At 36.6% G+C, this 21,856-nt stretch overlaps 1 pseudogene; it reads right to left on the reverse strand.

Annotated features, from left to right (window-relative positions):
* Positions 1–12,011: 12,011 nt before the first annotated feature.
* Positions 12,012–12,766, reverse strand: LOC105988828 (annotated as a pseudogene).
* Between the last annotated feature and the right edge of the window lie 9,090 nt (positions 12,767–21,856).

Consider the following 21,856-nt stretch of genomic DNA (forward strand, 5'->3'; position numbering starts at 1 on the left):
TAATTTTCTGTATTTCATGGTAGTTATTATTATTATTATTATTTTGAGATAGAGGATCACTGCATAGTCCACAGTGTCCTGGTTTCTCAATCTTCTTGCCCCAGCTTCCAGATTGCTGTCATTACAGGTATACACCATCATATTTAGAATTGACAATTGTCTCAAACACAAAGAAAATTTTGTTGTTGAACTTACCTAAAGCAATCTACTTTACTACTGAGTACTTAACTATATTCACTACTACTGTTCTTCCAGATCTGCAGAGTCAATATTTGTATGTTCATGGAAAAGTAACAGCATGTCACATTTACTTTTACATCAATGAATTACTGGAGTCATGTCTCAGCAAACCTTGTATATAAGGGAAACCATGGGAACTCTGTTTCTTTGGGCCTGGCTTACTTCACTTAATATAACTTTCTCCAAGTATTCCCATTTCCTAACAAATGGGGCAATGTCATTCTTTCTGATGGAGGCATAGAATTCCATTGTGTATATATACCACATTTTCTTGATCCATTCATCTACTGAGGGGCATCTGGGTTGGTTCCATATCTTAGCTATGGTAAATAATGCTGCAATAAACATAGTTGTACTAGTAGCTTTACTATGGTCTTGTTTGTGATCATTTGGGTAAATGCCCAAAAGTGGGATTGCTCTATAGGGGAGCTCTATATGGGCTTTTGAGGAACCTCCATACTATTTTCCAAAGTGGTTGAAAAGTTTACACTCCAACCAACAATGCAGTAGGGTTCCCTTCTGCCCACATCCCCTCCAGCATCTGGTTATAGTTACATGAGCAAGGTAATGAGTACATTTCCTATCAAGCATTGTTGCTTCCTACTTTGTTTTTACCCTACAATCCCTTCCCTCCCATCTCCACAACTACACTGTCCCCTCCCTTCCATTCACTCCTTCCCTCCCTCCCCCACCCCCCACCACCTCCCTCTCCCCAAGCATCTAAATTGTAAAATTCATTTTTCAACATAGTGTCTTGTACGTCTCACTGTTACAATGGGAAACCTGTATCCCTATTTAAACATTTTGTTTTTTTCCTTCCCCTCCCCAAATTAGACAGACATCAAATACAGTGAACTCAGGGGTTATACCATAGGGGAGGAACATACAAAGCAACAACAACAAAAATGGTCCATTATAAATGTGTTTGAAACAATACCAAGAAAGAAACAACCACTTGTGTCCCTATTTGGAGTTCATTTCATTTAAAATCATCTTATCTGGTCATATGTGCATAGCTTTTAACCTTTTTTCTTGTCCCAAACATATACTAGTTATTGCAGAGCTATAATCTTGTCTCTGAGTACTGCCTTTGCTGTGTCCCAGAGCAATTGGTGTCTTCATTTTTTGTTGAATATCATGAACATTTGAATTTCCTTTCTAATCTCTTCCATGACCCACTGGTGATTCAACAGTGTTTTTCAGACTTCACTGTTACAGGACTATCTTTGGTGGCTTTTGTTGTTGAGTTCCAATTTTATTCCCTTGAGGTCTGAGAGAATGCAGGGCATAGTAACTTCAGTGTTTCTGAATTTGGACAAGTTTGCTTTTGACCTAAAATGTGGTCTATTTTGGAAAACGTGCTGTTGAGAAGAACGTGTATTCTGATGCTTCTGGGTGAAATATTTGGTAGATGTCTGTTAAATCAAATTGATCTATGCAATTGTTTAGATCTGTGGTTTCTCTGTTGAGTTTTTACCAAGTTGATCTATCTTGTGGGGATAGTGGTGTGATAAAGTCCACAACAATTAATGTCTTTGGATCTATGTGAGGTTTGAGGGAAATTAGTTTTCTTGTATAAATTTGGGTGCTCCCTTATTTGGTGACTAGATATTTAGAATTGTAATATCCTCCTAAAGGACAGAATCCCTTAACTAGTACGTAGCAACCTTCTTTATCTCTTCTCCCTAATTTTAATTTGAAGTCTATTTTATCTGATATTAGGATTGCAACTCCTTCCTGTGTATGGGGGCCATTTGTTTGGTAGATTTTATTCCAGCCTTTCACTTTCAGAATGTTTGTTTTCATGGGCAAGGTGTGACTCTTGAAGGTAGCAGATAGAAGGATCTTGCTTTTTAATCCAACTAGACAGTCTATGTTGTTTAATTGGAGAGTTAAGTCCATTAATATTGAGAAGTAGGAATGAGTGGTGTTTGGGAGTTCCCACTATGTTATCCCCCTTTTGGGGGGGCTGTAACAATTGGGTTCTTCCTATGGTTCTTGGATTCTCTGTTTGGGTGCAGTTTCTTGGCCTTTATTGTGGTCTTGATGGTCTCCTCTGTGTAGGACATCTTTAAGTATCTTTTGTAGGCTGGTTTGGTGGAGATATATTGTTTCAGTTTTTCTTTGCTTTGGAAGGTTTTTATTTCACCTTTGATTAGGAAGGAGAGTTTAGCTGGGTACAGTGTTATTAATTGATAGGTGTTTTTCTGTAGGGTGTGGCATACATCATTCCAGGCTCTTCTTGCTTTAATGGTCTCTGCTGAGAAATCTGAGTTTATTCTGATTGGCTTCCCTTTATAGGTGATTGATCTTTTCTCCTTGACAGCTTTAAGGATCCTTTCCTTGATCTGAATTGATCCTGTGTGGATTATAATGTGAATATGAGATGTGCTGTTCTGGTCTGCTGTATTTGGGGTTCTAAAAGCCTCTTGTATCTGAATAGGTCTATCTTTTTGTATGTTTGGGAAGTTCTCTGCTAGGATCCTGTTAAATAAATTTCCTAGACCGTTAACTTCTGTCTCTAAGTGCTCCTCTACCCCCATTATCCTCAGATTAGGCCTTCTGATGGTGTCTTCTGAATGTTGAATAGATCTATCATATTTCTTGTATTTGTCTTGGATAGTTGTATGTTCTTTCTCTATAATACCTAAACTGTCTTGAATCTCAGAGGTTTGATCTTCTGCATGGTCTAACCTACTGTCAACACTTTCTACTTTGTTTTTTTTTAAATTTCCTTACCTTCTAATTGGTCGGATTTGATGGCTTCAAATTCTTTGTTGGAGCTTTGTTTTAGATCTTATATAAACTTCTTTACTTTCTTAATTTGGTGTTCAGTGTTTATTCTCAAATCACTTAGGTGATTGGTTATGGTTTCCTTGGACTCCTTTTCCTTCTGTCCGGCTCCATTCACCATTCCCTTTGTGGTCTCCCTGGATTTCTTCAGTGGTCTGTCTGTTTATGGATTCCCTGAATCTCTTTATTGATCTTTGTCTAATCTCATCCTGCTCACACAATTCCTGTGTTACTCTTTGATTAGCTTTCTCACGCACATGCAATTCCTGTATTTCTCTTTGACTATTCTCAGCCTGCTCACACAATTCTTGTATAAACCTTTGTTTAGCTTCCTCATGCTCACAAGATACCTGTATTAATTTTGGTTAGCCTCATCATGCTTTTGAAGTCCCTGTATTAATCTTTGGTTAGCCTCATCTTTCTCCCTATCATGCTTACACTGAGTCCTTTTCATGATTTCAATCATTTCATTCACTACGTTTACCAGTAGTGTTTGTAGAACTTTTTGGGAACTCTCCTCTGGATTATTCATTAACTGTTCTGTCACCCGACTATCATGAATGCCAGTTGAGATACCAAGACTTGCCATTTTTCTTGTGTTTCTCCAGCTTGTGCTGCCCATTTGGTATGAATGTAACACCAATTTTTTGCTAGACCACTATTTTAGGCAAGCATCAACCGGAGTCCTGTTGTTGCAGAATCAAAATGGCTGCAGATAATTCTAGTTCAACAGATATATTTTATTCTACATCAAACAACTATGGATTATTGGGATAAGAACATCAAAGAGGAATTCAACAGACCAGAAATTAATAAATTTAGGGAGAATTGTGGGGAGGGAAACAGGATAAGAGGGATATTGAGAGTCAAAAGGAAAGAGTGAATTTAACCAAGTCCTAATCTCAGAAAGGATATCGATGAATGGAGAGAGATAAAGAAGCAAGAAAAAATGAAAAAAATTAAATTAAAAAAATGAAACACTTAAAAATTATGTAAATATAAAGAAATAATATTCAGAATAAAAGGATAGGGGTGAGAGGAGGAGAGATAAAAGGAAAAATAAAAAAATTTAAAAATGGAATACTTAAAAATTATATAGGTATAAGGAAATAATACTACTATTAAAGAAGTTAAACCTAAGAGGTTATGAATTGACTAATAAATTTCTGAATTAAATACGTACACAATGAGGGATAAGGTCTAACAATTGATGACAGGTACATATCTGGGGATGAGCAGAAAAGCAATTAAGTCACACACACAAAAATGACCAAAAGGTTAAAAGAGATTTAAACACACACACACACACACACACACACACACACACACACACCCTAAAATAAATATTATGGAAGAAAAAAATAGAAAACACTATTTAAAAAAATTAAAAATTAGGTAAAAAAAGAGTTCTTTGATTTTTTTTTGGTGGAGGAAGATTTTGTATCTCTCCAGTGTCCATAATCAATCTCTTGATGAAGTCAATGGTTTGCTTGTGGTGTTTGGTTTTCCTGTGGCTTGTTTGAACAGGCAGAAAAAATACTCTGCCTTACCCAGAAGTTTGTGATTCTCCTCTCAGGCTAGTTCAGAGGGAGGGAGATCTCCTTTGATTATCACAGAAAAGGGAGATGGCTGTTTCCTCTAGCTAGGAGTTGCTGTGATGAGGCTAGGTTCTGGGTAGGGTTGAGGCCTATCAGCAATCAGTAGTTTTTGCCTGAGGGGCTAACTCCTAAGATGCTCACAGAGCCCAGCCTGGAGCCTTTCTCAGGATTTATGCTTACAGAATTTCTATTTGGTTCTGGGTAGGGTTGAGGCCTATCAGCAATCAGTAGTTTTTCCCGGAGGGGCTAACTCCTAAGATGCTCACAGAGCCCAGCCTGGAGCCTTTCTCAGGATTTATGCTTACAGAATTTCAATTATTTGTCTTTTACACCTCTTGCTGCTGAGGCTGGGAGCCAAGGTGGCAGTGGGGAGGGACAGCCTCTGTATCTTTTTACCCAGTAAAGAAAGTCACACCCCCTTGGCAGAGCTCCCTCTGCCTGGGAAGGGCAACTTTCCCCTGGGTGGAGCTGAGCCCAGCAAGTCAGGTCAGGTTCCTGTGGCCTTTGGAATGGCTTCTATTGTTTTCCTCCAAGGCCTGAGTTGGAGCTAGCTGCTCTGGCCAGGCCTTTGTCAGTATCAAAGATGGAGATCTTCCCTAGTGGTGGGGAAATTACTACCTTCCCACGATTGCTGAGTGAGATGGGGCGAGGATGTCTTGGGTCTACTCATGCCAGCCTCTTGGTTTCTGGACCATCCCTGGTCTGCAATCAGCAGGAAGAAGATTTCTGTTCCTTGTCAGTTCTTGCTGGTGGTGCGTAGAATCAGCTCTCACTCTGCATCTGGCCCCTTTGTCCCGGACTCTCTCTGTTGATATGGCCTCCACGGCAGCAGCACCCACCACTGCCGCAGCCGTGGACACTGGCAAGTGCTCAGATCTGTCTCCTTGACCAAGTTGCCTGGATTTTCCCTCTCTGGCCAAATTCTCTGTACTGTGATGACAAACTTGGTGTGACTCTCTAGCCTAGGACTATTCACCAGAGCACTAAAACTGCTTTTTATACAAGAGCTTGTTTAGCCTCCAGTGTCTCCTCCACTATCTTCCTCTGGACCCATGTTTTGTTTTGGGTTTTTTTGTTTGTTTGTTTGGTTTTTTTTTGGTTGTTGTTCTTTTTTATCTTTTTGATCTTTGCCAGTCAGAAGCTAGAAGTGCTTTGAGAGCAAAACAAATGAGGCATGTTTTGTAAGTCACCCAAGTACATTGACAGCTGAAAAACTTGGGACAGATTTGATTTTAGAGTCTTCATATAATTTCCTATCATGTACAGACTGGCTTTAACAGATAATACCAATAATACCATTCTGCCTCACCTCCTGTTTGCCTCCTTTGAATATCACTATTTATCCAGAACTCAGCAATACTACTTCTTCTAATTGAGGAAAGCAGGAATACCATTTGTTCATATGTGTTTCAGTTACAAAAGATTTTTTTAAATTTTAAACCATTTGAAAATTGCTGAGGAATGCCCTTTTTAAATTTCATTTGTTGATATGAATATTATTAAGCATACGCTGGGGACTCATACCTACCAATTCAGCTCAAATGGCTCATTTGATCTTTCTCCTATCGTTTTCCTAGACATTCAACTTTTATGAGTAAAACAGCAATTTACCTCTATGCTACACATATAGTAGAATGTCCAATACTTAAAGTACATATTTTATAATATCTGACATTTGGCTCAATATACAATGGATTTTTCCACTCAGTCACACTTTTATGTACTTGACAAATAGTTTGTGAGCATCAATCTATCTGTGCCATAGCATTCCACAGGAAAATTCAGAAAGACTGTGTCTCTTGAACATACAATGTAAGGTTTTGGTGCTATCTTTATTTAGAGAGACATTATGGATATAATAAATGTTATCACCTTTTCATTCATTTTTGCCTAGTCAATATGCCATTTTGAACTAGATTTAGGAAGAAGAACACATGAAATATGGCCTAGGACCTTTACACTGTCCTCAAGTACCCAGGTTAATTAACACATTGGAAGTGATAAGATTTCCTCAATAGGAAATAAAATTATCCTTAGATTGCTAGTTGATACATAATCTCCTGCCAACTTTGTTGAAATGGAGTTTGGAGTCTTTTGGACTTTTCTGCCTAGGCCAGCATAGAATCACATTAATGTCTATTTCATATTCCTATGTAGTTAAAGTGACAGGCACAAACCATCATATTGAACTATTGATTGTGAACTTTTGTGTAAGGTATGATCTCAGACTTCCAGTCTCCTTATTTCACTTTCCAAAGTAGCTGAGATTACAGGATATAATTCAATGCAGTTATAAGTTGTATAATCTTGAGATATTATATGGAGTATAAAATTTTATCCTGATCTATTAAGAGATTCTAGATAAGCCCATCTCAATATGAAATAAAAAAGATCATGAGCCAGTAATAGAAATTGGACAATTTGCCTTTCATTACTGAACTCTAGTTTCCTCATCTAATAAATAAAACAATATTACTTTCTTAAAGGGATCAGTAGATGAGCAGATACCCAATCTCTTGAGGTAATCTATGGATATTCAGTTCAGCTTTCTATAGTTAAGCATGTCTCAGATTTCATTGTCATCAGAATCAGTGACATAACTTGTTAATAAAATATTCATGGGTTTCACTCTTAGATTCTTTTGATCAGTTTGAAGTTTGATATTTTTATGTCTTACATGATTCTAAGGATGCTGGGGTTTTTTTTGGGGGGGGGGTCAAGTTGTGGGTCCTGAACTCTGGGCCTGGGTGCTGTCCCTCAGCTCTTCAGCTCAAGGCTAGTGCTCTACCACTTGAGCCACAGCACCACTTCTGGCTTTTTTCTTTTTGCTTATGTGGTGCTGAGGAATCGAACCCAGGGCCTCAGGCGTGTAAGACAAGCACTCTACCACTGAGCCACCTTCCCAGCCCCAAGATGCTGTTTATATTGGTCTGCCATCACCAATTTGAGAAGATATCAAATTGACTTCAGAGTGAAAAAAAGTATATTTATATTAAAACCTCCTAGGAGGACTTTTTAACTTTTTAAGTAGCATTATTTCTTTATAGTACCATACTTCTGTTTTTTTTTTTTTTGTAAATTGTTTGGTATAAAGAGTCACATTTTCCTGAATCCCTATAAAGGGTGCATTCTCTGCTTCCAAGATTGGATGTCAGGGGATTCTCTTCTTCTCTTATCAAGAGTGATTTTAGGGGCCCTGATATCCTCCTGACTATTGCTATCTGAATAAAATTCTTCTTTAATATTCATTCAGCCCCAATCTGTGCTCTTCTCTAACTACTCTGCATGGAATGTTATCTTGCACATGTTTCTCATTTTTAAGTAGAAAATATATAATTGTGGCTCCAAATCTGTTCCTGGCTCAGATGATATATTAACCTTGGAACTGTGCAAGGTATTGTGCATTGGTGAAGGCTATGTGCTTTCAAAATTATACAGTCTGGTAAATGCAAGAGAAAGGTCAAAGCTTCAATAAATACATATGAGTGTGATCTATATAATCTGATATGACATGAGAGCCTTTGAAATCCTAGGCAGTGTGTAAAGAGAAATAGGAAAATGTCACTAAGAAAAAGCACTTGGAAAGCACCTATGTGCCTAACAGGCAGTACTAACTGAAGTAATAGTCATTCAGAATTAAAATCATTTATGATGTTTGGAGGAGAGTTAAACTTAATCACTGGCTTCAATCATATGCAACTATTTTAGAAATTCCAAGATTACCTTAAGACTGTTTAGCTTGTAGATCTCATAATTTTCTTTCCCTCCCCTTATATAGGATGGTGTTCTGCTCAGACACCTTGTAGCTCTAGATTCTCTGTTTCACTCTGAACTTTGAACAGTTTAAAAATATATGTCAAACACTGTATTTTACCTTTTCACTTTGTGAAACTCCTTAATGAAGATATGAAAAGATGAAATAATGACTTCATTTTGTTTATATTTTAAGTTTCTCTATTAGAGCACAATTACATATCAACAGGAACTAGGTAAATTTCACTGCTCCTGGTTTCTCCCACTACAATTTTATTATAAAAGTGTCTAACACAACTAGCTGTTAACTCAATAGGTTTGGAGACAGTAATATCTACTGAAGTATGACAGACATCCAAAAGGAAAAAGCCCACATTTTCAAAGAGCTAGCAGATGATGTATTAGTGAATTGTTTGTTCCTAAAGTTTCAGTACCTTAAGGTGTGCATAGTTCCAGACCTAATAGCCATGTGCTTTTCAAAAGCTGAAAGTGACAGGAAAAAATTTGGATGGCTTATTGCTGAGAACAGGTACTCACTGCTATCTCTTTCATTTCACTGACACACAATCTGTACTGTTCATCAACCTTATTCTTTCCTTCTCTTGCCTAACCTTTTGGTGACAGTAAATATGACTTGACAGAGGGTCCAACACAGAAATTACATGATCTTTAACCTTTTTGTGATTTGTGACAGGCTTGGGACACATCCATACTAATTCATCAGGGAAGAATAATATCTTTGGAATTATAATATGACAGTGATCTATAGCAACAAATAGCCATGTTTTTGCACATAGGTCCAGTTAAATCTGACTGAACAGAAAAATATTAACAATGCTTAACCTAAACCAACTCATGTGCTTAAATCAAAAGTAATTGTTTTCTGTCAAATAAAATTTTAATTTTTAGTCAGCAACTACTGCAAAATGTTAACTCATGCCTCTACTATATAAAAAAAGATATGTGTACAATGGAGAAATGTATTCTATGCATTTGTGCAATTTAGTCATTTACAATTAAATGTTTATATAATTAGTGATTATAATTTTTTTTTGGGGGGGTCCAGTCGTGGGGCCTGAACTTTGGGCCTAGGCGCTGTCCCTCAGCTCTTCAGCTCAAAGCTAGCGCTCTACCACTTGAGCCATAGCACCACTTTCGGCTTTTTTTCTTTTTGCTTATGTGGTGCTGAGGAATCCAACCCCGGGCCTCATGCATGCAAGGCAAGCGCTCTACCACTGAGCCACCTTCCCAGCCCGATTAAAATCTTTCAGTGTGTAACAGTTAGTGAAAGTAGCACTGTTAAAATATTTTTTTTAAAAGTATCTGTCTAATAAGAATGTATGACTAAATGCAGTCATACATGCAAAGTAGCTAGTACCTTGTAAAATGAAAGGGAAGAAATATAACTATACATAAGTATTGACATTTATTCTATATTCTGTGCCCAAAAGGTGATTTTAAAAAATCTTTTTTGTTCTTCAACAAGCTAATTAAATAAGAATAGTCATATTCTGAAACAACAGAAATTTATATAAATATCAACAAAAATATGAAAATGTGCTTTCTTCTGTTAAACCACAGGCACTTTTAAATGTATTGATTCATTTTTTGTAGATACAGATTAGACTACTAGGCCCCAATTTCTTACACAATGAAACAAAATTTCCTTTCCTATAATTCTCTTCCATCTTGCTTCACTGGCTGAGATAAGGAAAGAAAAGGGGACAAGCCCCATTGTCCTCTATTCAAGCAGATTAGATGATCCTCTATCTACTATAATGTGATAAGGTAAAAACATGCATGTTTCCAAGGATTTAGTATCACTTTTCGTGGTGAATGGAAATTATGCACGAATACATAGCAATTTTCTCATCAGTAAATGTCAAGAAATAAAATTTCTAAGTTTTGGGAGCCTGGTTTTAGACTGTCTAAAATTCTAGCCACAATTATTTCTACAGCTTAATACAGATTTTCATGAGGGCACCAGTGGCTCACGACTGTAATCCTCGCTACTCAGGAGGCTGAGGATTGTGGTTCAAAGCCAGGCAGGCAGGAAAGTCTGTGAGATGCTTGCTTATCTCTAATAAACAATCAGAAAACAGGAAGTTGCACTGTGGCTCAAGTGGTAGAGTGCTAACCTTGAGCTGAAGAGCTGAGGGACAGTGCCCAGGCCCAGAGTTCAAGCCCCATGACCAAAAAACAAACACAAACATAAACACAAAATAAAATAAAAATCAGATTATCTATTATTGGAAGTTTTGTTTGCACTGTGCCCTAGGTTGCCATATATCTAATATAGGTTTCATTTACTATATGCTTTGGCTACTTTCCTCAAATGATTTTGAAAACATATTTTTGTAAATAAATGTCTCAGATTGTATCTCTCCATTTCAAATGAATGTTTGTTTGATTCTGGTGTTCACTTTATATCAAACACTTGTAAATTATGATTTGAGTATATGAAGATTCCTAATCTAACAATTGATAAAAAGCCTCTTTTATTCAATGTTATTTGGAAATAATATATGATTAATTTAGAAATTTTCATATCACACTTAAAAGTAAAACTGATTTTCTAATTACTTTCCCCAAATTGCTAAAAATCTATGAAGCGCATAATTTATTTTTAGCTAAAGATTCAGTTATAAAAATCAGCACCAATTCCTTAGAGTGGAATTTTTCCTTTGTCAAATATCCCTGGGAAATATTCTTAAAGGTATATTGGTGTTCTGTATAGAAAACTGTGGTGGAAAGAAAGATCAGAGATTTATTGAGAGCATATTTCCAGGGGTAAGAGACAAATATATTTTGGCATTTGTCCTAGAATTTACCCAGAACATTCTGCTGGAAAATGTAACTATCTTCAGGTTCTTCTGATAGGTCACAAAAAAATTGGCTGGAGATTATGTACTGAACAGCAACCTAATGATGATTTTAGTTCAGATTGTGTAAGTCCTCACAAGTATTATACAACCTGGGTACTTGAGGACCGTAGACCATTTGTCTTCCTAAACCTAGTTCAAAATGGTGCACCAAGTCGCGTAAAATGAATGGAAACATGGTAAAATTTAGTATATTTATAATCTCCACCATGATTGTTAACTAGTCTCCCTAAATAAAGACAGCACCATAACGTTATATTGAAAGTTCAGGAGACCCAAGTCTTTATGAATTTCCCCATGGAATGCCATATAGCACTGATTGATGTTCAAGAACTATTTTTCAACTACATAAAAATGTACTGAGTGGAAAAATCCATTGTATAGATATTGGGGCAAATGTCAGATATTTTAAATTTCACAACTTAAAATATCTGCTTTAAGTATTAGACTTTCCCATGGGTGTAGCATAAAGATATGTTGCTGTTTTACTCATAAAAGTTAAATGTGTAGCAAAACAGTGTGAGAGACATCAACTGATCTATTTGAGCTGAACTGATAGGTATGAGTCATCAGTGGCTGTTAAATAATATTCATATCAACAAAATTTAAAGAAAGCTTTCCTCACCAATTTTCAAATGTTTTAAAATAAAAAAAACTGTTAACTGAAAACATACTTGGAAGAATTTTATTTTGTTTTCCTCAAGTAGAAGAAGTGGAATTTCTTTTTTTTTTGAAGTACCTCATGTACAATACAAACCTAGTTTAATAAATAAAGGAAACAGGTGACTGCACTGTGTGAACATTCACTTCCTGAAGACCTGTTCAAAGTCTTCTCTGAGACTCAACAGCCACTTCCACCTGGGCCAGTCTAATGGTGCGACCATGAAGTTTGTACCCATCATGCCTTACTAATGCCACAGTGCAAGGCTGCACGCCAATACCAGCTGGAATGTGACAGATGAGTTCATGCTCATGAGGGTCATATTTGTCACCAATGGGTGCCATCTTTTCCAGGCCATGCTTGGTAAACACACTTTTCAGCTTAGCTTCTAAAAGTGACAACCCTCGGAAGACTTTCTCCAGAGTGAGCTTCTGGTCCTCAGGGTCTACTTCTTCAGAAATGCACTTAGTAGTGTTCTCCAAGATGTCTGCCACCTCCACCAAATCTTTACAGAAGCTCTGGATTCCAAATATCTTGGCGTCTTCCACACATCTCTGGGTTCGTCTCCTTATGTTTTTGCAATCAGCTACAGCTCTCTGGTACCTCAATGTCAAATCCTGGACTTCCTTCTCCAGTTTAACAGCTTTTAACCTTAAGGCTTGTTCAGCAAGAGAGGGCCCATGGTCAACAGGAGGGTCCTCAGAACTGCAGTCCTCACCAGCATTTCTCTGTGTGGCAGTACTGAATGGGGGCAGCCATTCCCTGCTATCAGGCAGGATGCTGGAGGCCAGGAGGCGCTGCACCCGCCGCCGGACCGCCCACAGCGACCTCGAGGTCATGTTCAGGGCGCCAGAAGCAGAGCGTGCGCACTGGCTCCCAGCGGAAAGGCGCGTGTGCCTTCGGGCCGCCTGGGCCAGCGTTAACCAAGAAGTGGAATTTCTGAGTTCAGGGTTCTAAGGATAAATAGTGGTGCTCAAAGAAGGCAAATAGGGGGTGAGGCCAATGACAACTTACTTGTATTATCTGTTAAAGCTAGTCTGAACATCATAGGAAATTACATGAGGACTCCAAAATCAAATCTGCTATGGAAGTCCCAAGCTTTTCAGCTGCCAATGTATTTCGGTGACTCACAAAATCAGCCTCATTTGGCTCCCATAGTACTTCTAGTTTCTAACTGGCACATAAATGATCAAATAGGAAAAAAAAGGTAATCTTAGACTTTCAGATCATTGATGTAGTTTAATGTATCAAAAGTTTTCTTCCTGTTATTCTAGAATACATAAGGCCTGAAGATGAATTATACAACTGAGATAAAAATCACTAAATGATTTTAAATGCCAGTCTTAATAGCAAATTGGTTCTAAAAAGCCTCTAGAATTATCTTTCAGAACTTATCTAGAAAAACTTTAAATAGGTGAAATCCACCAGAAGTGATAAGTTTACTTTTTTTTCTGGTCTGTATCATGTGATTTATGATGAATTTTGTTGGTTCTTACCTTGTGGTTCTTACACAGCTTCTATGTGAAGGCTTTATATCACTTCTGAATTAATGCTTCTAATAAATAGTTGAAAGAAGCCTACAATTTCAGCTTTAGAAGTTTAAAATAGTTTAACTTACATTGTAAATGAAGGATGGCCAATGAAATTTATATACTAGGTTTGACAGAGAGAAGTAGACTTGGAATCTATAATTCAATGGTGCAAAAATAATCCAGGCATGCTGTTTATTTTCCAAAAAGACAAATAAATATTGGCTCTGCAGATCTGGATGGACAGTAGAAGGAAATATTGTTAAGTATTTAGTAGTAAAGTTGATGGCTTTAGTTTGCACCAAGAGCAAACTGTTATTTGAATTGGAGACAACTGGCAATACTGAATATGATGTTGTATACTTATAACATCATATTCAGTATTGCCAGTTGTCTCCAATTCAGGAATCTGAGGAAGAGTAAGAAATCAGAGCATTGTGGACTATGTAGTGATCCCCTGTCTCAAACTAACAACAACAACAATATAATAAAATAATACCAATTGCTACTAAAAACAGTGAATTATAGCTTACTCAAATCACTATACACATTTCTCTATATGCAACATGTGAGAATTAGAGATGCTAGTGAAAGGAGAAAAAGTTTTACTTTTTAGTATTTTTGTTTTCACTAGGAATCAAGCACACACTATACTATTAGCCATAGACTTAACACCAAGATTTGAACAAGGGCGTCAAGTTTAGTAAGTATTTTTCTTACTGAGTCTTGCTTCTATCCCAGTTTTGTATTCGTTATTTTCAAGATAGCATCTGGCTTACTATGCAGGTGTTAACATGAGCCACAATCCACCAATGTTAGATTTCTGGTAACAGGCATGTACCACTATGCCCAGCTTTCCTTTGATGAGATGCAGTCTCATGGAGTTTTTACCCTGGAACTGTGATTCTTCAGTCTCATATGAAATAACCACAAGCTATTGGTTGAGAGTCTCTTGAAACTTTTCTGCCCACACTGAATTCGAAGTTCAATCTTTTCATTTTCAGCCTCACAAGTAGCAAGAGTTTTGTAATATTCAGGACATCTACCCCTCAGTTTATGCAGATGGGACAATTAATTTCCTGTTGTTCATTTGTATTTGAAAAAAACAGCAAGACCTTGTAAATTTGGCTTTTTTAATGCTATATTTGCCAATTCTATAGCTCTCTGTTTGATTTTTATGTATAAAAATTTAATTTGATGTTGTTTCCTTTTTCTTTGTATATCCTCTTTATTCAATGAGGGAGTAAAAATATATAATGATAGAGATAGTGAGGTAGGTTGAAAGATTTAAGAAGAAATCAGAATGTTCCTCAATAAAACAAGACAATCCCAGCCCAATGCCAATATCTGTAGCACATAATCCTAGATACTCAAAGACAGTGATCTGGAGGATTGTGGCTTGAAGCCAGCCCAGGAAGAAAAGTCCTCTTCCATCTCCAATTTACCAACAAAAAGACAAGGTAGAAATTTGGTTGGAGAGTATCAGCCATGTGTAAGCTCAACAAGTATAAGAAGCTGACCTCAAGCTAGTATGGGGGAAAGAAAATAGAAAGAAAACCCCTATGTTAACAACAACATCAAAAACCAAAACAGGAATTTTTGCTGCAAAGTATCTATTTCCAGAGTGTGCTGCCTATTACTAATTTCTCTGATTTTTCAAAAGGGAGTATTTTAAAATTTGCTAACAATGAGTTTATCTTTCAGAACTTGATTATAGAGAAAGGTAATTTTTGTCTTTCTTGATTTTTCCTTAACATAAACCTTTCATGTACATACAGTAGGAAATCACGTAAGAGCAAATTCCTTTTTAAATTTATGCTTTATTTTTTCTATTATTTAAAGGATTGTTTTAAAAATATGTGTATGTAAATATGTATACATTCTCCCATTTTATTAGAAGTAATCGTAAATCAATAAATAACAACTAAATATATTTTGGACCATAGTAAGTGCTATGTTATGAAAATAAAGAAAATTAATGTACTCAGGGATCTGGAGTGGGGTTTGATAGTGGTGTATCCTTGTAAAGAAATAGAAGAGATGGCTTCTCCGACATGGTTACTTTGAGAAAAACTGTTAGGGAAGAAAGAAAGTGGCAGTTTAAAGATCTAATGTCCAAGGTAGTGTTGCAATCAGAGGGAGCAGAATAAAGACCAAAATACCTACTGCAGAATTAGGTGGACAGCATTCTAAGGTGAGGTCATGAAGATAAGGAGGCACCTATCACAAAGGGGCTTCTAAAGTGTGATAAGGAGTTTGTGTGTTCTTTTCCTAGAGAGATTATGGTGGGTCTCTGACATTTTAAAGCAGGATATTGATGTTACTGATTTATGTTTCTAATAGATTGATTTATTCCTTTTCCTCCTAGTAAAATTGGCAATAGGAGGCATAAATGACAGGGAATAGGAGCAGCTCCAGAGATCATAAAATCTCAGCTGAGATTCGGCCTGGATAATGAATGAATGGATTTGACTGGACTTTTGTAAAGAAAAGTATAGGATTGCTGGGTGCTGGTGACTCACGCCTGTAATCTAGCTACTCAGAAGGCTGACATCTGATGATCACTGTTCAAAGCTTGCCTGGACAAGAAAGTCCACGAGACTCTTATCTCCAATCAACCACTCAGAAAACCAGAAGTGGCACAGTGGCTGAAGTAGTAGATTGCTAACCTTGAGCTGAAGAGCTGAGGGACAAAGTTCAGGCCCAGAGTTTAAGCCCCATGACCTACAAAAAAAAAAGTATAGGATAATCTTTGTATTCAAACAAAGAAAACAAGTGAGTAAATGAGCATTTTCCGAATGGGAGAAACTAGGAATGAATTAAAAATAAGGATTGAAGGAAAATCAAGAGTTCTGTTTGAGACTGTTTTTGATTTGGATCAAATAGGCTGAGGGGATAGGTGAGACATAGGAGTGATCCATGTATGAATGATCATTGAAGCCCTAAGTAGAGCTTATCACTTAATACATAAGTGTAAATTGTCATATGAAAGCGAACTGAGTTATGGGGAACTGTCAAATTTAGAATTCCAGCAAAGAAGATTCCAGGGCATACAAAAGTGGATACTGAAATGAAAAGACGGAAAAAATTATATTAAGTAAAGTAAGCCAGGCCCAAAGAAAGATAGGTCCCATGGTTTTCCTTATTTGCAATAACTAATACATCTGTATGACAAGCAGAAAAGGTCAAAAGCTATGTACCTATTACCAGATAAGATGATGTTAAGGGAAATGAACCCCAAGATAGGGACACAAGTATCTTTTTTCTTTCTTGCAATGGTTTCTAAGTATTTATAATGTACCATGTGATTTTTGTGTTTCTTTGTATGTTCCTCCTCCACAGTATAACCCCTGTTTTCACTGTATTTGATGTTGGTGCCCTGCATGTTGTATATACACTTCTCTAATTCAGGGAGGGGAGGGGAAAAAACAAAATGTTGAAATAAGGGTACAAGTTGACATATTGTAACAATGAGATGTACAAGACATTATGTTGAAAATGAACTTTACAATTTTTGGTGTGTGGGGGTAGTTGTGGAGGTGGGAGGGAAGGGATAGTAGGGGAAAAACAAAGAAGGAAGCAACAATACTCCATAGGAAATGTAGTCATTACCTTGCTCATGTAACTGTATCCCCTCTGTACAGTATTTTTACCATAAAAAACAAAAACAAAAACATCCACTCTGCTAGTTTCTCACTTAAATTTAGAAACCATTATGATATTGTGTATCATTCACTCACAAGACTCAATAGAATGAAAGGCTTGAAATTAAAAGAACTTACATAGAAAGTATTTTGTCACTATTAAATGTAAGCTTAGTTCCACCATTCATATTTTTTATTCAGTGTCTATATTATAAATAAGTTGAATGTTTTTTCTTCTAACACAAATATTTCATGTCAAACTCACCCAGTGCCATTTGGGAATGTCATTGAAGAAACTAGTAGCAGGCTTCCAAGTCATGAGTAATTATGTTAAATTGCTCTTTTTCTTTTTTTGTTTTGTTTTGATTTTGGGTCAGGGAACTATTTTTTTTTCCTGTAAATGAAGCACATTAACCTAAATACACTTTATAACTGTAAAGTAGAGGATGTGATGCAGATGTTTTTCAGATGAGAAACAAGATCATACTTTTCCCATTTCTAGAATAATGTAACAAAATGGTACGTTAATTAATTAATCAATCAGTCAAAAAAAATACTGTAAGCCAGGTGCCGGTGGCTTACAGCTGTAATCCTAGCTACTCAGTAGGCTGAGATCTTAGGATCATGGGTTAAAGCGTCCATGAGACTCTTATCTCCAATAAACCACCAGAAAACTGGTGCTCAAGTGGAACAGCACTAGCTCAGGGACAGCACCCAGGCCCAGAGTACAAGCCCAACAACTGACCAAAAAAAAATCACTGTAACAGCAATTAGTATTGAAAAAATACATATACGTTCTTATTCTTGAATATATAAATATTAAAATAACTTCACACACACACACACAAACAAAATGACAATAAATGCCCTGATTATTGGGGCTGTTCTTGCCAACTGAGCATTATCAGACATTTTATATACAGAAAATACTTTAAAGTTGTTTATATTAGAGCTTGCTTTAAGCCAGATTTTGAGGAAATTTGTTTGCTGATGGCCATTTTGAGAGGAGCAACTTCGTTCAGGAAGGTTAAATAACTTGCTCAAATATGCTTAACAACTTGACGGCAAGTGTGTCTCTAGCAATCTAGTAGGTAGCTCGTCTCTTTAGCATAAGTCACCATAACAGATGCACTATCTTAATTCTTCATTTTCTCCAGATGAGAAATTTAAAGCTGTCATACAAGTTTATGAAACTGAATTTACATATTGAAAAGATGAGGGAAAAAATTCATTTTTTGAGCTGATATCACTTTCACGTTTATCTGTCTACACATATCTAAGACCTACAGGAGGAAAACTAAGTGTTTGAAATACTTATTTTAAATTTTGAACATCATGTTTTATTTTAAATTCATGTTATCTTCAGGAAACAAGATTATTTATGGTTAATGGGTATTGATAATTAATAAGGAACGTGTAGGACACCAAGCACTTAAATTACCTCATTTGAATCTAATTAAGCACTGTGAAGCAAGCACTATATTCTTATTGTAAGATGAAGAAAATGAAGAAGTAATCAATTTCTTAAAAGTCACAGATAATAAGAATTGAAGCCAGGCCACTAAAAATATTGTACCTATTTCTCCAAAGCCACAAATATAAGCCTAATCTAAAATACTTCCTACTGCTCTCTGCTTCCTTAAGTAAATAACACTGGTTCTTTTCTTCTTGATCCAATATATAGCTTCATTTTGCTTATTAGTTCATGTATAGTGCCAATATTATGAAAAAAAGACAAATGATGAAAAGAATCTTTCCAGTAACCTTTATTGTTGATGCCATTGGCTCTGTATGGTGGTTTCCTTAAAGTGGTTACTTGACATAAAAGGAAGATGATCATAAGAAAAAGTTGACAGAATAGAAAGAATAAGCCAATGAGTGATACATCAAGCGTGGACAACAGTTATGTTAAAAGCAACCCAAAGAATCTTCTCCAAGCCTACCCCTAGTGTGAATGTTGATTTCTACTTTTTTTTAATTTGTTTGTTTGCCAGTTATTAAAATTTTTATTTTATTGTAAAGATGCTATACAGAGAGGTTACATTTATATGGGCAAGGTAATGAGTACATATCTTGTTGAGTATTGTTACCCCCTCCTTTGTGACATTTCTCGTTGAGCATTGTTACCCCCTACTTCGTTTTTCTCCTACTATCCTTTCCCTTCCCCTCCTCTCCCAATCCTCTCCCTAGTTGTAAAGTTCATTTCCAACATAGTGTTTGTAAGTCTCACCACTGTTGTAATGGGTCTTCCTGTGTCCTTGTTTCAGCATTTTGTTATTCCCTTCCCCTCCCCAAATTAGACAAATGTATATTCAAGATGCAAGATAACAAAATCAAATACAATGACAACAGGGATATACCATAGGAAGAAGAACACACAAAAGAAACAAAAAAAAATCACATAGTATATTATCGAAACAACAAAAACAAAGAAAAACATCTTGTGTCCATATCTTGGGGTTCATTTCACCTAGCATCATTTTATATGGTCATATGCACATAGCTTTTGAGCCTTTCTGTTCATCTGATAAGGTTATCCTTAGAGAGCACACGATTTCTACTTCTAATGTGGACTGAACACTATACAGGTTTTGAATTTTATACTGTACATTAGATTTTTAAAAATGACATTGATCCTGCACCTGTGTCTCAATCTTGTAATTCTGTATACTCAGAAAGGAAAGACTTTGGGACTCTTATTTCCATATACCTACCAAAAAGCTAGAGATACAAAGCTGTGGCTCAACTGTTAGTGTGCCAACCTTGACCAATAAAGTGAAAGCACAGCATACTTTCTCTGAGTTCAAGCTCCAGCACTTGTATAAAAATCAAACATAAAAGAAGTTCATGGCTAGACACTGGTGGTTCGTGCCTGTAATTCTAGCTACTCAGGAGGCTGAGATCTGATCTGAGGACTGCAGTTCAAAGACAGCCTGGGCTGAAATGTCCTGCTAAGACTCTTATCTCCAATTAACCCTCAAAAACTGGAAGGAGAGCTGTGGTTCAATGTGGTAGAGCTCAGGATCAGAGACTAGGCCCTATGTTCAAGCCCTATGACTGACAATAACAACAACAACAAAACATAAAATGTTCAAATAAGGGATTAACATTGAAATTCAACAATAGATTAAATTGTGGAGAGAGGTTCACTCATAACTCAAAGACAAACTTTTCAAGCACTGACTGGCTGTAATCTACTAGCATCTCACGTTGATTATTACTTATATCACTTGATTTTAGTGAGTTGTTTCTCTCTTAATTCCAAGTTTAACCAATGAAGTTGGCTGTTAGGAAGTGATTAGTATTGTCTAGATTTGAAATTGAAAATTGGCTTCAAGGAGTCAACATTCAGATGTGAGAAGATACTCACTAGACACTATGGTGAAAATGCACTGTACAACTTGGAAGGAGACAGGAGGGAGGTGAAAACTAAGAGAAAGTAAGGAAGGAGTGACACTGGCCAAAAAAAAATGTACTCATTACCTTACTTATGTAACTGTAATCTCTCAGCACATCACATTTACAAGAAAAATTTACAAAGAAAAAGATTACAAAGGTTACAAATTCTCCCCTTGGTTCTCCAGGGGAATGCAACTCTGGTGAGGCACCTTGATTTGAGCCTAAGAAACTGATTTTGTATTTCTGAGGCACCAGACTTTTAGGAGAATAAATCTGTGTTGACAACAAATCAAAGAAAGGTTGAACAAATGGGATTGCATGAAATTGCAGAGCTTTTGCATGGCAAAGGACATAGCAAGCAAGATCAATAAAAAATCAATGGATTGGGAGAAGATCTTCACTAGCCATACAACGGACAAGAGTCTCTTATCTAAAATATACCTGGAACTCAAAAACTTAAATCCCCCAACAACAAATCCCCCCCAAAAAACAAACAACTTCCAAATAAATAAATGGGCTAAAGACTTAAAGAGAAACTTCTCTGAAGAAGAAAGAAGGATGGCCAATAGACACATGAAGAAATGCTCAAACTCTCTAGCCATAAAAGAAATGCAAATCAAAACAACATTGAGATACCACATCACCCCAGTTAGAATGGCTATAATCAAGAACTCTAATAACAACAGATGCTGGAGGGGATGTGGCCATAATGGAACCCTACTGTATTGTTGGTGGGAGTGTAAACTTGTTCGGCTACACTGGAAAGCAGTATGGAGGTTCTTCAAAAGACTCCACATAGAGCTTCCCTATGACCCAGCAATCCCACTTTTGGGCATTTACCCAAATGATCACAAACAAAACCATACTAAAGCTACCAGCACAGCTATGTTTATTAGCAGCCTTATTGCAGCTAAGATATGGAACCAACCCAGATGCTCCTCAGTATATGAATGGATCGAGAAAATGTGGTATATATACACAATGGAATTCTATGCCTCCATCAGAAAGAAAGACATTGCCCCATTTGTTAAAATGGAAAGACTTGGAAAAAATTATATTAAGTGAAGTAAGCCAGGCCCAAAGAAACATAGGTCCCATGGTTTCCCTTATTTGCAATAACTAGTATATGTCTGAGACAAGCAGAAAAGATCAGATAAGTTGATGTTAGGTGAAATGAACCCCAAGAGAAGGACTCAAATGGTTTTTCTTTCTTGCTATTGTTTCTAACATATTTATAAGTTGATTTTTTTTGTTGCTTTGTATGTCTTTCCCCCATGGTATAACCCCTGCATTCACTATATTTGATGGTGGTATTATTTGTGAAGGGGGAGGTCAAAAACAAATTGCTTAAATAGGG

The sequence above is a fragment of the Dipodomys ordii genome, unplaced genomic scaffold, assembly GCF_000151885.1.
Source record: "Dipodomys ordii isolate 6190 unplaced genomic scaffold, Dord_2.0 Scaffold51, whole genome shotgun sequence".
In the NCBI taxonomy this organism is placed as follows: Eukaryota; Metazoa; Chordata; class Mammalia; order Rodentia; family Heteromyidae; genus Dipodomys; species Dipodomys ordii.